Below are 15,839 nucleotides of genomic sequence, written 5' to 3'. Positions count from 1 at the left end.
AGCTCAGTCTTGCTCATGTTGAGTTTTAGGTGGCGGGCCGACATCCAGGTGGAGACGTCCCGGAGGCGGGAGGAGATGCGAGCCTGAAGGGAGGGGGAGAGGACAGGGGCGGAGATGTAGATCTGCATGTCATCTGCGTAGAGATGGTAGTCAAAGCCGTGAGAGCGGATGAGTTCACCGAGGGAGTGAGTGTAAATGGAGAACGGAAGAGGGCCAAGAACTGACCCTTGAGGAACTCCAACAGTTAAAGGATGGGAGGGGGAGGAGGCTCCAGCGTAGGAGACCGAGAATGATCGGCCAGAGAGGTAAGAGGAGAACCAGGAGAGGACAGAGTCCGTGAAGCCGAGGTGAGATAAGGTATGGAGGAGGAGGGGATGGTCGACAGTGTCAAAGGCAGCAGAGAGGTCAAGGAGGATCAGAATGAAGTAGGAGCCATTGGATTTGGCAAGAAGGAGGTCACGGGTGACCTTAGAGAGAGCAGTCTCGGTAGAGTGGAGGGGACGGAAGCCAGATTGGAGGGGGTCTAGGAGAGAATGGGAATTAAGGAATTCTAGGCATCGATTGTAGACGACTCGTTCTAAGATTTTGGAAAGGAAGGGTAGTAGGGAGATAGGACGATAACTGGAGGGGGAAGTGGGGTCAAGAGCGGGTTTTTTTAGGATGGGGGAGACGTGGGCATGTTTGAAGGCAGAGGGGAAGGAGCCCTTGGAGATTGAGTGGTTAAAAATAGAGGTTAAGGAAGGGAGGAGGGCAGCGGCGGTGGTTTTAAGAAGGTGAGAGGGAATGGGGTCCGAGGCGCAGGTGGAGGGGGTGGCACTTGCGAGGAGGGAGGAGATCTCCTCTGAGGATACTGCAGGGAAGGATGGGAAAGTAGGGGAGGGGGTCGCTGGGGGGGGAGGGGAGAGGCGGAGGGGTGACTTTGGGGAGCTCAGACCTGATCGTGTTGATTTTCGTGAGGAAATAGGTGGCCAGATCATTAGGGGTGAGAGATGGGGGAGGGGGAGGAACAGGGGGCCTAAGGAGAGAGTTAAAGGTCCGGAACAATCGGCGGGGGTGACGGGCATGGGTGTCGATGAGGGAGGAGAAGAAGCTTTGCCTGGCGGAGGAGAGGGCAGAATTAAGGCAGGAAAGGATAAATTTGAAGTGTGTGAGGTCGGCTCGGTGCTTGGACTTTCGCCAGCAGCGCTCAGCAGCTCGAGCATAGGAGCGTAGGAGGCGGACGGAGGAGGTGATCCGGGGCTGTGGGTTAGTGGAGCGAGAGCGGCGGAGGGAAAGGGGGGCGAGAGAGTCGAGATGAGTAGAGAGGGTGGAGTTGAGAGCGGAGACCCGCTCGTCGAGAGTGGGAAGAGAGGACAGGGCGGCGAGGTGAGGCGAGATGCTATTGGAAAGACGGATGGGATCGAGAGAGCGGAGGTCTCTGTGGGGCAGTAGCGAAGATTTGCAGGGGGAGGGAGTGTGAGAGATGAGGCAGGTGAGAAGGTTATGGTCAGAGAGAGGGATTTCAGAGTTGGTGAGTGAGGAGATAGTGCAGCGGTAGGAGATGACGAGATCGAGGGTGTGACCGAGTCGGTGAGTGGGCGCGGTATGGTGGAGGAGGAGGTCGGCAGAGTCGAGGAGGGATAGCAGGCGGGCGGCAGAGGAGTCGTCGGTTTCATCCGTATGGATGTTGAAGTCTCCAAGGATCAGAGTGGGCAGAGAGAAGGAGAGGGAGGCTACGCTACGTGCAGAGCACACTAGTAAGAGCTTGGGAAAATACAGTATAATATAGTTGGTAATAATAATCATAATGATGGCATTTGTTAAGCATTTACTATGTGTGATGCACTGTTCTAAGCACTGGTGTAGATACAAGGTTATCAGGTTGTCCCACGTGGGGCTGACAGTCTTAATCCCCATTATACAGATGAGCTACTTGTCCAAGGTCACACAGCTGACAAGTGGCGGTGCTGGGATTAAAACCCATGACCTCTGACTCCCAAGCCCGGGCTCTTTCCACTGAGTCACACTGAACAATCCCTGCCCACAAGGAGCAGGGAGAGTGGGAGAGACAGATATTAAAATAAATTAAAAATAGGGGAAATATGTATATATGTCTGTGTGTGTGTTTGGGTGGGTGTGTGGGTGTGTTTTCTGTGGGGTGGGGTAATAAAGTGTTGGTTGAGAAAAACTGAAAAAAAACTGAGGTACGGAGACAGCAGGCAAGTAGCAGAGCTGGAATAGGTAGGTCTCCAACCACCTTCCTTTGCTCTTTTCAACTAGATCATATAGGATTCCCTAAGGCCTATTTTCATTTTCTCTGTGGGGTTAATGGACCTCTACTTTTCGAAAGACCCAATGGACAGATTCCACTGCCTCCACGGCCCAAATCAGAGCCAGTGTTAGCTCTGCAGCCCAGCACAGGAGAAGGGATAGGGGGCAGAGAAGCAGCGTGGCTTAGTGGAAAGAGCCCGGGCTTGGGAGTCAGAGGTCATGAGTTCTAATCCCAGCTTCACTGCCTGTCAGCTATGTGACCTTGGGTAAGTCACTTATCTTCTCTGTGCCTCAGTTACTTCATTGTAAAATGGGGATGAAGACTGTGAGCCCTACGTGGGACAATCTGATTACCTTTTATCTACCCCAGCGCTTAGAACAGTCCTTGGCACATATTAAGTGTCTAACAAATACCAAGGTTATTATTATTAAGTCTGAAAACAGCCATTTCATTGCAGGATGAAATAGCGTGATTTGATGTCACGCTGAATATCATCACAAAACAGTGCAATTTAATGGCATTGCATGGTGCATTTGTGAATCACACTATATCCTTCATATGTCACGGTGTGATAAGTAATGTCTCATCATCATCATCATCATCATCATCATCATCAGTAGTATTTATTGAGCACTTACTATGTGCAGAACACTGTAGCAAGTTCTTGGGAGAGGACAATGCAACAAAGTTGGCAAACACCTTCCCTGCCCACAACAAGCCTATAATCATATGAAGGGCAGCACTTTGAATTTCTGGCTCTGAGGATGACTGGATTTTGGGTCATGAGAAACCTGAAAATCTGCTCTTCTGGCCACAGCTCCCTACAATTCTCAGTTTTTGTTCTTTTTCTCTTAAGTGTATTATTTCATCTCTCCTTGTGTCTACTTCGCCAGTCAACTCTCCCCCATTTAATTTTTTTGATTTTAAGCCGGGACAGGAACTTCTCATCTGCAAATTCTTTTCCAGTTCTTATTCCGGTGCTTTGCATGCAATAAGAACTTAATAAATATTATGAATACTACTACTATTCAGTCTAAAAAAATCTAGCCACTATGTCATCTCTTATTTCTTAGTGAAGAGCTGTCATTCCCGAAGGGACTCATCATCGTCCTATAATTGAGGCACGTGCAAAAGTACCAAAAACGTTACAATTCTCTTCACCTTTCAAGATCTGTAATTTAAAATGAGATTACTCAAATGACAAATGCCCTTTAGCAACAAACCCTAGTTAGGTCTTGTGTCACATAGAGCAGTATAAATTATATTTCAAATGCTTAACAGCCACGTATTGATGGAAACAAGTCAGCAGAAAATATGTCACGGAAGTTGAACACTTGTGGTCACTGATGTACCTCTAAACCCCCAATTTACACAATTCATACCTATTTCTGCAATAAGAATGAGGAACAAGGAAGCAAGGCCTAAATGGAACCTAGGGGTTCTTCCAAATGTGAAAGTTATGATGAGAATAATTTCCCATGGTGCAGGTTACCCTTTCCACTGAGCCACCTGAACTTAAATTGTCAATGACACATGAACTGATTTAATAGCCCATTCTTGCTAACACATTGTATAAGGCATATCTTAAAAATCTATTCAGGCAAATGGCATAAAACACTTGAAAAATGCATGCTGAAAAGTACTGGCCGTACATTATTTTGAATATTTTCATATTTACATTTCATTTTGCCAGATTTTTCACAAACTAGATTCAAAGGTAGCATATTCAGGCAACCTGAGAACACACGGGTATGGATATATTCCTATTGGTGAAGTTTTCCTTTTGGAACAACATGGAAACTCTGTTGCCGAACTGTACATTCCAATCACTTAGTACAGTGCTCTTCACATAGTAAGCACTCAGTAAATATTATCGAATGAATGAAACTCAGACCTGAGACTTCAAGACCATTAGTGGATAAGGGACTATGTGGGACTCAGACTGTGTCCAATCTGATTACCTTTATCTACCCCAGCGCTTAGAACAGTGTCTGGCACATAGTAAGTGCTTTACAGATACCATTAAAAAAATGTGGCTGGGTTGCAGCACCTTGTAAAGGTGCAAGAAGCAGCCGGATTTAGGGGAAGGAGTACAAATCTGGCAGTGAAAGGACCCAGACATTATTCCCGATTCCACCACGTGCCTGCTGTGTGACCGTGGACAAGAATAATAACAACTGGGATATTTGCTAAGCTGCTTCTCTTTTCCCTACACTGTATTTGCAAGAAAATCAAGCCAGATACAGTTCCTCTCCCACATGGAGCTCCCAGTCTAAAGGGAAGGGAGAACACATACTTTATCCCCATTTTATAGAAGAGAGAAATGCAGCACAGAGCTGTTGAGTGACTTGTCCAAGGACAGACAACAGAACTAGGATTAGAACCTAGGTCCCCTGACTTCCAGGTCCATCTTCTTTTCACTAGGCTTATGCTACTTCTTATAGGCCCCACTGCTTCCTGTAGACCAGACTTTTCTGTGACCCAGTTTCCTCATACATAAAATGGGAATTTTAATACCTCTTCTCCCGATTACTTATACCATGAGGCCAGTGGGAAAGGGATCGTGTCCAACCTATCTTGTTTCTATCCCAATGCTTAGTGCACCCTTTGGTCGAGAGTCAGCATTTTAAAAATCCACAGTTATTGTTGAAAAGTGCAACCAGAGGGTTTTATTATTATTTTACATACAGAACCCAGTTGCAGGCACAGTGAACACGGCGTAATGCTGATGCTGTGCTTACGTATCATAACCTTGGTGATGGTTGTCATGGCATTGATAGTGATCCTTCCCAACCACTTCAGCCAGTTATTTTTCAAAATTCCTGCTGGGTCTATCCATGTTGTGGAATGTCATTCTTTTTTTTTTCCTCTCTCACCCATTCTCCACTGATGGCACAACACCAGCATAGAGAACTGGGTGGACTAGAATCCAGGTTTGCTGATTCCACTAGCTTTGCTTTTTTAGACTGGATCAATAGCAGGGCTATAATGTATAGAGCCTGTAACCTTAGGGTTGTCACCTTATCTCTTTCATTCAACCCACATTTTTTTTAATATTATTTGTTATGCATATACTTTATGGTTCTAAGTACTGGGGTGAATACAGTTAGATCGGACACAGACCCTCTCCTCTAGACCGCAAACTTATTGTGGGAAGGGAACGCATCTAGCATGGCTTTGTGGAGGGAGCCCGGGCTTGGGAGTCAGAGGTCGTGAGTTCCAATCTCATCTCTGCCAATTGTCAGCTGTGTGACTTTGGGCAAGTCACTTCACTTCTCTATGCCTCAGTTCCCTCATCTGAAAAATGGGGATTAAGACTGTGAGCCCCATGTGGGACAAGCTGATCACCTTGTATCTACTCCAGTGCTTAGAACAGTGCTTGGCATATAGTAAGTGCTTCACAAAAAACATCTTTATTAGTATTATATTGTGATTTTGTACTCTCCCTAACACTTAGTACAGTGCTATGCATGCAGTAAGCACTCAATAAATACTGACTTTCCCACATCTTGCTAGATTGTAAGGTCGCTGTGGGCAGGGAATGTGTCTGTTTATTGTACTGTACTCTCCCAAGCATTAGTACAGTGCTTTGCACACAGTAAGCACTCAATAAATAGGATTGAATGAATGAAAGTATGAGGGAGAACAGGAGAACTGAGGCACACAGTAAGCATTCAATAAATACCATTGATGATGATGATATTTTAAATCTAGCATAGGCTTAAATATTTCAGTAGCAGTCCAAACAGTTTTACCATTTTATCATAAGTAAGCTTTGTAACCCTTCTCAGGGTCGCACCTGGAGAGTTTCCAGTCCTCTACCAGTCTCGGCTACAGGAGGGAGAGTCAAGCAGAGGTCTGTCCATTCCATTCCTAGCTTGGCCGGCAGCTAGCGAGTGGAAGGCCATCTGCTTCAAATCAAAACTCACCCATGTTGGGCAGCAGCGGCGTGGTAGAGAGTCGAGGGTGGAAACTTGAGTTTACTATGCGGAAGGCGGCAATGGAAAACCACTTCTGGATTTTTTACCAAGAAAACTATGGGCGCACTACCAGAATGATGTGTCTGTGGTGTCTCTACGGGTCGGAAAAGACTCGATGGCATAAGACAAGTATTCTAAAGAAGAAACAAGACCTGTTTTTGTGAAATGTGAATGTAAGTATGTATGTTTGGGATAGTATTTTAAAAACATTGCTAGGGATGAGTGGAACCAGGTAGCTGAAAGTCAGGATTGCCATGAGTGTTCTCATGGCTCCTATCGAGGCCTAGCAAGAGACTGCTATCACAAGCTGACTGTGCTTAAATTCAAGTGTTTCTTGGGATTGCTGGCCCTAGATATTCCCCACAGTGAAACTGCTGCTAGAAGGAGAATAGTCTGCTAATTAAATATGGGCAGAATACCTTCCAAACCTTCTTCTGCCCCAGTCGGGGAGAGGGGAAGGGTTGGAGAAAGTAGGGGAAATAGGACTTCTTGTGGGGGAAATGTACAAGGCAAAATGTGCCCATTCTAAAGATAACAGTTTGTAAACCGACCTATCATTTTTTTTTGGAAATCATCCAAATTACAAAACAACAAATGGATTCCCTCTCAGTGTCATGAGAATCAAGTTATTCTTACTATTTTCTTCTGATAGTTGATATAAAGATATTAAGAATCTAAAGCAATTTCAAGTCCTAAATAAATGTGGTTTTTTTTTTCAACACAACAAACTTTGTAATTTGGTGTGAAAAATCAATATGACGGAACCAACCAGACAACAAAATTAAGAGTGGAAAGTTCCATAAAGCTCTGAACTGAAAGGATATAACAGCCTTTGAATCGTCAAATTCATTTTTACTAGAAGCCAACTGTGCCAGAAATAGACATGGGCAACACCATTTTTATATTCTGCACCCATACTGTGAAGTACATTGGAAATCCAGACAACAATTCAGCTTCAAGACAAACTAAATTTTTTTAGCAAGGAAAAGCTGAAAAGTCACAAAGGTGAACAACTGTAAATTACAAGTAGCTGAGCTAGGTTTTGTCAAACGATTAAACAAAGAGTCATCGATCATTTTACTGGGGTCTTCCAAAGGAGGAATTATTTGTGTTGTATGAGGTTTCAAATACCCTTTCCTGAAATATATTAATACCACAGATTTCAATTGGAAACGATTAAACATAGAATCATAGATCTTTAACAGACAATTAGTAAAGTTCCTAATTTTTTTTTAAATGTTAAAATATGGCACTAAACATGACACATTTCTTCCGCTTTCCTCTATTATGTTGATTCTAAAAATCTCAAATAAGAACACAGTTGTTTCTTTAGGTACTTTTTTCTTTAAAATTGATGCTTTTCTCCACTTTTGATAAACAATAAATCTGCATGCCTCATTTTTAATCAGTCATATTTATTGAGTGCTTACTATATGCAGAGCACTGTACTAAACGCTTGGGACGTTTGGGAGATTACACTAGAACTGAGTTGGTACACATGCTCCCCGTCTGTAAGGAGCTGACAGTCTACAGGGGGAGAAAGACATTAAAATGAAATGCAGATATGTACTAAAGTGCTGTGGGGCTGACAGTGGAGTGAATTAAAGGTAGCTACCAATCCAAATGCAGAGAATGTAGTCAGTTGTATTTATTGGCACTTACTGTGTGCAGAACACTGTACTAAGAGCAGGGGAGAATACACTACAACAATATAACAAATGTGTTCCCTACCCACAGTAAGTTTACCATCTAGGGGGATGTACCAGAATGTACAGATTATGTTACCAGTAATGGTGAGTCACTGATCTCACATTCCTGGTTCTTGCTCTGAAAATGCAAGTCCTAAACATCCTGGCCACATCATTTCACTCCATTATTCTAATTCATTTTGGTAAACCTCTAGTCTCCTGGTTGCCTGTGAAAATGGCAGCAGAATACTCTCCCAGAGGCAGCTGTCTGACTTTGGGAAAGTCACTTCACTTCTCAGTGCCTCAGTTCCCTCATCTGTAAAATGGGGATGAAGACTGTGAGCCTCTCGCGGGACAACCTGATTACCCTGTATCTCCCCCAGCACTTAGAATAGTGTTCGGCACATAGTAAGCGCCTAACAAATACCAACATCATCACTACAGCAGATTGCTTTTCTCTCCGAGTTCCTCTGCTAAAAGCTCAACGGCACTCCCGACTCTGCCACTTGCCTACTAGGCGACCTGGGCAAGTCACTTAAATTTTCTGAGTCTCAGCTTCCTCAATCGCAAAATCAGGATCCGTTACCTGTTTTCCCTCCCACTTGGATTGTGAGCCCCATGTGGGACAGGGACTGTATCAGGTCTGATTAACTTGTATCTACCTCAGTGCTTGACTCAGAGTGTTTAATGAATACCATTAAAAAAAAGTCACTCCTACTGGGGAGTTAATGAGTGTTAGTTCCAGGAGCACGAGAATCACTACTTGCTTTACCCAATGGCTCAGCATCTAACAAGCTCCAACTGCACCACGTTGGAGCATTCAGCATATAGAGTGACTATCTTGAAATTGAGGCTATTTTGTTTGTTTTTTTTTCCCTGCCTGAGAAAACCCAACTAAACTATTCAGGATGGAGATGGGAGAAGCGGTTCCTTCCTTCCATGGAGAAGAAAACTGGTCTCTCTCATTAATAATACCCAGGGCCGGTGGCAAAAAAAAAACCCAAAACAAGAACTTGCAATAAGAGTAAAATTAATAAGCAGTAATGCTGTATATTTCATATGTAGGTGCTTAAACAATCGTATTTACTGAGCACTTTTTGTTTGCAGAGCATGTGGGATAGTATAATATAACATGCCGAATAATATGCCTAATTGTACATTCCAAGCGCTTAGTACATATATTTGCATATAGTAAGCACTCAATAAATACTATTGAATGAATGAATAACAGAATTTGTAGACATTTTCCTGCCCGCAAGGAGCTTACAGTCTAGAGGAAGAGCTTACAGTCTAGAGGCGATCTTTTCAATAATGTTACTACTACTTATAATAATAGTAATAATAATAATTGTGTGACCTGATAAACTGGGCATTGTGCTAAATGACAATTAGATGGGAACCAATTCCCTTCCTCAGTAGACTCACGGTCTAAGGGAGTGGGAGAATAGGTATTTAATCCTCACTTGAAAGCTGAAGAAAGTGAGGCATAGAGAAATTAAGTGACTTACCCCAGGTCACATAGAAGGAAAGTACCAAAACTGGGATAATAATAATAATAATGTTGGTATTTGTTAAGCGCTTACTATGTGCAGAGCACTGTTCTAAGCGCTGGGGTAAACACAGGGGAATCAGGTTGTCCCACGTGGGGCTCACAGTCTTAATTCCCATTTTACAGATGAGGGAACTGAGGCACAGAGAAGTTAAGTGACTTGCCCACAGTCACACAGCTGACAAGTGGCAGAGCTGGGATTTCCAGGTCTCCGGATTTCCAGACCCATGTTCTTTCTACTGTCACAGACTTTCCCATCATAGGAGCCAGCGAAAATTGAGTTAACATCTGAACTGAGAAGCAGCGTGGCTCAGTGGAAAGAGCCTGGGCTTAGGAGTCAGAGGTCATGGGTTCTAACTCCGGCTCTGCCACCTGTCAGCTGTGTGACTTTGGGCAAGCCACTTCACTTCTCGGTGCCTCAGTTACCTCATCTGTAAAATGGGAATTAAGATCGTGAGCCTCACGTGGGACACCCTGATTACCCTGTCTCTACCCCAGCGCTTCCAACAGTGTTCGGCACATAGTAAGAGCTTAACAAGTACCAACATTAAATTAATTGTGTTTTTATGTTTCCAGATGAAAATATGATGTAAATACAAGCTTCAATTATTTTATGAGATTTTTTTCTTTAATGTTTTTTAAAATGATACAATATTAAATGCTCTGTAAACTAGTTTCAACGAAGAAATCAATGACATTTACTGAGCTCCTGCATGCAGAGCTCTTTACTAAGCACTTAGGAGAGTATAGAAGAAATGAGTATCAGTGATCACTATCCTCAAGGAGTTTACAATCCTCTACTGTTCAAGTTACAGAATTTCAGAGGTGTGCCAACTGTTTCCGACCAATCGAACTCTTTCAGAAAAAAAAAAAGATCGTCGTACATTCCAACCATAAATTCCAGTCTCTTCCAATGTCTGGAGTGTTGCGCTTGTGCAGACCCAGGCAAATTCACTAAACTTTTCTTGAAAACGAAATAGTGTTGGTTTGAAAGATCCTATCCCATCCTTCATGGTTTTCCTGTTTTAGCTCTAAAAGCAGCAAAAGCCACTGTGATCCAGTAATTTCACCCATTCCTAACCACTTCCCTCTAGACTGTAAACTCACTGTGGGCAGGAAACACATCTATCAATTCTGTTACGTTGTACTCTCCCAAGTGCTTAGCACAGTACTCTGCACACAGTCAGAGCTAAATAAATGCAATTCACTGATGGTGGATGGTGGCACAAGAAGGCCAATTTGAAGGAGTCTCTTGTTTTTTAGCTCTGTCAGGGGACTTACATATGTTGGTGTTGTCACCACAAGGACGCGTAAATGGATCTCTCAATACAAATCATGGATGTGTTTAACCGTTGTCTAGCATGGGTTATTGGGAGCTGGAATATCAAATCCTTCACCACATTTTGAAAATCCAATGCATTTTATCAGCAAAATTGAGAATTCTAATGGGGAATGATACTGGTATTTGGGAGCTTTGGGGTAAAAGTTGGCCTACAGAGTCCTGTGAGAGGAGGAAATTCATAAATTATTTTTGTATTCCATGAATGTCTTCTTAGAAGGATTTTGTTGTATCTTATTTCACTCCTTTGTTCAGGATATCAGAGATTTTTCCAATGGACTTTTTCACATTTTGTAAGAGATGCTAGTGCGTGGTGTCCAACATAAATTTCACCCTCAAATATTTCACTGCCCTTTAAATTATAAGCAAGAAGCCCAATTCTCCAAGAACCTGGCGTTACTTCCTGTTAGCTTATGTATCTTATGGAGAGCATTAACTCTTTCACATTAGGACTAGTATATGAACTGCTGTCTACATGATACAAACCCTACTATAATGAAGCATTCATAAGTCCTTTGTGGTCTGGAAGAGCTAAAATTCTTCCCAAACTGCTTGCTTAACTACCAGAGAGTGGTTTTATGAACTGGGAAACTTGATCCCCCGAAAATGATGACACAAACTTTATTGGTGGCATTTGAATATTTGGGGAAACATATTTACACTTGGTTTAAATCAAATATGAAATCCAGCATCTGCTAAAGTCATTAATGTCTGTTAAATGAGAATGCTACAAAGAATGTTGAGCACGATAAAATAAATTTTGTAAGCACCATAAAATAAATTTTGTAAGCACCAATACCTACACCCCAAGAAAAGGGTCTTACAATGTTCACTAGATCAAGCCCCAAAATGAATCATCTTCTCTACAGACTTTCAGTGCAATTACTGCAGTGTGAACACTGGGTACTTCATCTTCTGTCAAAGCAGTGAATATGAACAAGACTAATGTCAATGTATTGGTAGTTTGACTCAAAAAGGCCGCTCCTATGATTCTTCTCATGATTCGAGAATATTTTCATTTCCTCAGATGACATGGAGAGCTTGGAAAAAATCTATTTTTATCTCTTGCCTGCAATGTTTCCCCATCGTTCATATTCACTGAGTTACTCATGAACGCACAGATGTTAATGCAGATTTCAAAAAAAAAATGAGATGTTTGTTTAGAAATCTTCCTCACCACAACTCCCCACACATAATTGTTTTGAAAGCCCGGAAGCCAGGATATTTAAGAGAAAAGTACTTATAAAATGAATTAATCATATGGTTGGACCATCTCTTGCTAGGCAAGAATACCTCCTCAAAAATATTCAGCAGGACAGATGAACTTGGGAAGATGAGAAATGCTTTCGTAAGGTGACCAAAACATCCAAATCCTCAAATCGTGAAAAGTTCAAAGTGGACCATGCAGACCTTTTCTCTGTTGTTTTCTGATATTTACTTGGAAGAGGGTGATAATAAGGCTTTGAACACTAGCTCTAACCACTCAAACAAAATAATGATCCTCCGGTGGAAGAATTACCTTTGGAAAGAGGGATACTTCTGAATTATTTAAAAACAAATTATTTCAAAATGCCTCAGGTTGACCCATCATCATTCAGCCACAGGAGAAGAAAGGTGGTTGCCAAAGAAGAAGTCATGATAGGATGGAATGAAAGTCACGTTTGGAATTTTTGTCTCAGATGCAGCCCACATCTCCAGATGACTCAAATTCCACTAAAGCACTTCCTTTCATTCATTCATTCAATAGTATTTATTGAGCGCTTACTATGTGCAGAGCACTGTACTAAGCGCTTGGGATGAACAAGTCGGCAACAGATAGAGACAGTCCCTGCCATTTGACGGGCTTACAGTCTAATCGGGGGAGACGGACAGACAAGAACAATGGCAATAAACAGCGTCAAGGGGAAGAACATCTCGTAAAAACAATGGCAACTAAATAGAATCGAGGCGATGTACAATTCATTAACAAAATAAATAGGGTAACGAAAATATATACAGTTGAGCGGACGAGTACAGTGCTGTGGGGATGGGAAGGGAGAGGTGGAGGAGCAGAGGGAAAAGGGGAAAATGAGGCTTTAGCTGCGGAGAGGTAAAGGGGGGATGGCAGAGGGAGTAGAGGGGGAAGAGGAGCTCAGTCTGGGAACGCCTCTTGGAGGAGGTGATTTTTAAGTAGGGTTTTGAAGAGGGAAAGAGAATCAGTTTGGCGGAGGTGAGGAGGGAGGGCGTTCCAGGACCGCGGGAGGACGTGACCCGGGGGTCGAGGGCGGGATAGGCGAGACCGAGGGACGGTGAGGAGGTGGGCGGCAGAGGAGCGGAGCGTGCGGGGTGGGCGGTAGAAAGAGAGAAGGGAGGAGAGGTAGGAAGGGGCAAGGTGATGGAGAGCCTTGAAGCCTAGAGTGAGGAGTTTTTGTTTGGAGCGGAGGTCGATAGGCAACCACTGGAGTTGTTTAAGAAGGGGAGTGACATGCCCAGATCGTTTCTGCAGGAAGATGAGCCGGGCAGCGGAGTGAAGAATAGACCGGAGCGGGGCGAGAGAGGAGGAAGGGAGGTCAGAGAGAAGGCTGACACAGTAGTTTAGCCGGGATATAACGAGAGCCCGTAATAGTAAGGTAGCCGTTTGGGTGGAGAGGAAAGGGCGGATCTTGGCGATATTGTAGAGGTGAAACCGGCAGGTCTTGGTAACGGATAGGATGTGTGGGGTGAACGAGAGGGACGAGTCAAGGATGACACCGAGATTGCGGGCCTGCGGGACGGGAAGGATGGTCGTGCCATCCACGGTGATGGAGAAGTCTGGGAGCGGACCGGGCTTGGGAGGGAAGATGAGGAGCTCAGTCTTGCTCATGTTGAGTTTTAGGTGGCGGGCCGACATCCAGGTGGAGACGTCCCGGAGGCGAGAGGAGATGCGAGCCTGAAGGGAGGGGGAGAGGACAGGGGCGGAGATGTAGATCTGCGTGTCATCTGCGTAGAGATGGTAGTCAAAGCCGTGAGAGCGGATGAGTTCACCGAGGGAGTGAGTGTAAATGGAGAACGGAAGAGGGCCAAGAACTGACCCTTGAGGAACTCCAACAGTTAAAGGATGGGAGGGGGAGGAGGCTCCAGCGTAGGAGACCGAGAATGATCGGCCAGAGAGGTAAGAGGAGAACCAGGAGAGGACAGAGTCCGTGAAGCCGAGGTGAGATAAGGTATGGAGGAGGAGGGGATGGTCGACAGTGTCAAAGGCAGCAGAGAGGTCAACGAGGATCAGAATGAAGTAGGAGCCATTGGATTTGGCAAGAAGGAGGTCACGGGTGACCTTAGAGAGAGCAGTCTCGGTAGAGTGGAGGGGACGGAAGCCAGATTGGAGGGGGTCTAGGAGAGAATGGGAGTTAAGGAATTCTAGGCATCGATTGTAGACGACTCGTTCTAGGATTTTGGAAAGGAAGGGTAGTAGGGAGATAGGACGATAACTGGAGGGGGAAGTGGGGTCGAGAGCGGGTTTTTTTAGGATGGGGGAGACGTGGGCATGTTTGAAGGCAGAGGGGAAGGAGCCCTTGGAGATTGAGTGGTTAAAAATAGAAGTTAAGGAAGGGAGGAGGGCAGGGGCGATGGTTTTAAGAAGGTGAGAGGGAATGGGGTCCGAGGCGCAGGTGGAGGGGGTGGCACTTGCGAGGAGGGAGGAGATCTCCTCTGAGGATACTGCAGGGAAGGATGGGAAAGTAGGGGAGGGGGTTGTTGGGGGGGAGGGGAGAGGCGGAGGGGTGACTTTGGGGAGCTCAGACCTGATCGTGTTGATTAGACCTGATCGTGTTCCTCCGTGCATGATCATGGAAACCTACTCAATGAAAAGATTTACCATATACTCTATTTTTTAACTCTCACTAGCAAAGAAAACGCAATCCCTTGCCTTGTCATTTTAAAACAAAAAAACAAGACTAAAGCAAAACGAAAACAATTTGCAATTTTGCACTAGATAATTGAATGCATACTGTAGATGACTAAGCGGAAGCTTTTTTCCTTGAGTGTTCAATGAGGAGGAGACGAGGGGGAAAAAAATGTTCATAGGTAGTAGGTCTAAAGTATCACCCAACCTGTCACCTCAACAGTAAAGAACTGTTTTCAAAAATACACTTCTGAGAAGCAGCGTGGCTCAGTGGAAAGAGCACGGGCTTGGGAGTCAGAGGTCATGGGTTCGAATCTCAGCTCTGCCACTTGTCAGCTGGGTGACTGGGACAAGTCACTTAACTTCTCTGTGCCTCAGTTTCCTCATCTGTAAAATGGGGATTAAGACTGTGAGCCTCATGTGGGACAACCTGATTACCCTGTATCTACCCCAGAGCTTAGAACAGTGCTTGCACATAGTAAGCACTTAACAAATACCAACATTATTACGATGTATTTTTAGAGTGATGGGCCTTTTTAAATTTCTTTAGGGAAAACTGAGTATGATATAGTTACTGTCAGGAAACTCCTCCTCATATTTAGCACAAACTACTTCTACTTATGTCCTTTGAATTGGGTTAAGTAATTCCTTCCCTTTTGTTTTTCTTATATTTTGTATTGCTTAATAAGAGTGTTATGTCATCTAAGTCACTGTTCAGCCCAATTGGATGATTTTGATTTGTTTGCTGAAATATAAGGGATATTCTCCCCTGAACTCTACTTTATAAACTACGTACTTCATGCATATTTATAGTGTTTTGGATAGCAGGGTCATAGACCACTGAAGGAAAATCCTCTTGAGACCTATAAACCAAGTGTCAAATGCATAAGAAAATATGCAATTCTTTCATCATCTCACACGGTTATTCCATTGCCTGTCTTATTCTGTTGACTTGTTCAGGGCTCAACAATTAGTCTTCTTCATGCTGCAGGACATAATTAAGAAAAGAACAGAATTCCAGAGTCAAACTGAGTTAGAGAGCAATCCTTTCTCTCTAGAGCGCCTCTTCCCAAAAGCAATAGTTCTTGCCTTTCACGTACTACACGTGAATTTAAAAATTTACATTTAGTAAGTTGCCTATTGTGCTACAGTTTATCCTCTTGTTTGCAAGCT

General features: G+C 43.9%; 1 protein-coding gene and 1 non-coding gene across 2 annotated transcripts in view; one reads left to right on the top strand and one right to left on the bottom strand.

The window, feature by feature from the left end:
- The window catches only part of DPYD (dihydropyrimidine dehydrogenase), an 832,560-nt gene that overhangs the window by 284,062 nt on the left and 532,659 nt on the right, over positions 1–15,839 (bottom strand). The gene's annotated exons all lie outside the window — the stretch shown is intronic.
- On the top strand, positions 6,033–6,170 carry LOC114811598. Its single transcript, XR_003759294.1, has one exon. It is a non-coding gene; the product is annotated as a small nucleolar RNA SNORA7 (small nucleolar RNA).

The sequence above is a fragment of the Ornithorhynchus anatinus genome, chromosome 4 (assembly GCF_004115215.2).
Source record: "Ornithorhynchus anatinus isolate Pmale09 chromosome 4, mOrnAna1.pri.v4, whole genome shotgun sequence".
In the NCBI taxonomy this organism is placed as follows: domain Eukaryota; kingdom Metazoa; phylum Chordata; class Mammalia; order Monotremata; family Ornithorhynchidae; genus Ornithorhynchus; species Ornithorhynchus anatinus.
Note: the sequence above shows the minus strand (reverse complement) of the source record. Positions and strands in the feature narration are given on the sequence as shown.